This window comes from Lactuca virosa, chromosome 9 (genome assembly GCF_052849685.1).
Source record: "Lactuca virosa cultivar CGN04683 chromosome 9, Lactuca_virosa_CGN04683_v6, whole genome shotgun sequence".
NCBI classification, from domain to species: Eukaryota; Viridiplantae; Streptophyta; class Magnoliopsida; order Asterales; family Asteraceae; genus Lactuca; species Lactuca virosa.
Window position 1 is genome coordinate 281,048,017 of NC_136434.1, and position 1,696 is coordinate 281,049,712.

The following is a 1,696-nucleotide window of genomic DNA, read 5'->3' on the forward strand; positions in this document are numbered from 1 at the left end:
TGAAATAACATCAAACTTTTATTTTTTATGAATTGCTAAAATGCATTAAATATAAAAAAACAGCATGATGCTGTGAAAGTTACAAACAGGGTCGAAAAATGACCAATCTATTGCAATAAAAAACTAGTTTGACAAAACATCTTCAAGTTGGAATTTATCTCCCTTCAAGAATGTGTGTTGGCTTTGGACCTCTAGTGCTTTACATTAGATTGTATCCTTGGATAATAACCTTCATTTGTTCATTGACACATGGTTATTCTTGTTATGGAAGAAATCTGAGTTATCTGAATCAACAAAGATCTTCCTTTGTTCAGGAGCTAGTATGGTGCCATGTGTAGAAAACAAAGAGGAAGACATTGTCAGAAGTAGATATCACCACTTGAACAGAATTTGTGATCGTTAAAATGCTTTATCTTATGTTGTCATACTAAACAATATATCTATAGTAACAACAATGAACAGTAACAGTCAATTGGGAAAAATCAATTGTAGCTGTGAATGATTCAAAATCATAAACAGACTCCAACAGTATTGTACTTTAAAATTTTGTAACTAATTCTTTTTCTTGTGACAATACTATTGGCAAAGACTGTTTAGGCATAAAACTTCCATCCAAAATATAATTAATGTTAGAGACTAATTCAAATATCAGAATATTATGGTGAAGATTGGAGTGAGAACTCATTGAAGTTATCAACCTAGAACTCAGTTTCAATAATAAAGGCAAGCAAACATTATCTTCTTCCTATGTTAAAACCCAACAATAAAGTTATCAAACTAGAAGTCAATATGTAGTCATTTAAGACTAACGAACTCCAAGGCACTTTAAAGTAGAAATTCAAAGCATAGTAAAATAATTCTTAATTTTCCATCTCTGTAGGCAGACATTATGATAATAATAATATTCATCAATAACCTAAATGATAAGAAAGCTTAGAAGATAAAATCGTTTGTAAAATTAAAGAAAACTCAAAAAGATTGCAAACTGAAGAAAGAGAAGCCACCTCGGAGTTGGAGAAGCTTGCCGGAAAAATATTATACATAAAATCCCTAATTTAGAAGCCAATCAAAACATACAAAATTAAACATAAGTTTGATACCTACTTGTACTTGAAATTGAGACTTGATGCTCCCAAATACTTGGAATTGACGTTTATGGCTTCAATTGGTGGCTACCGGTGATAAGAGGAGGGGGAATGTGTGGGTGACGGCGCATCTTTCGTGAACGAGGGGAGGGTTAACCTAGGTATCAAACCAATGGTGGTAGCCGCTAGAGGGCTAACAGGGAAGAAGGTGAGGTGACCGGAAGATGGGAGGAGACGGGACTAGTTTTCTGGCGGAGGAGAAAGGTTGATCGATCACGAGGAGGTTGATCGCCCTGATTAACGATTTCTAGCAAAATAATAGAATTTGATTTGGGATATAATATGCAAAGGGTATTCCGGTAAATGTATATGTATTTAAGATTTTTAAATATAATTAAATTAATTTATGCCTCTTAAATTATAGGATTGGATATAAGGGTGAGTTTAATAAGATAACAAGGATATATATCTAATTATGAATTTTGGAATGATATATACGTAATATATAATGTTTTCAAGGATATATATATATATATATATATATATATATATATATATATATATATATATATATATATATATATATATAACACATTGTGCATATGTGTGAC

General features: G+C 31.5%; 1 long non-coding RNA gene across 1 annotated transcript; it reads right to left on the minus strand.

Moving 5' to 3' along the window:
- On the minus strand, positions 1–1,405 carry LOC145138523 (uncharacterized). Its single transcript, XR_013721570.1, has 2 exons — positions 1,105–1,405; positions 1–317 (listed from the first exon to the last, which is right to left on the minus strand). It is a non-coding gene; the product is annotated as an uncharacterized LOC145138523 (long non-coding RNA).
- Positions 1,406–1,696: the final 291 nt, after the last annotated feature.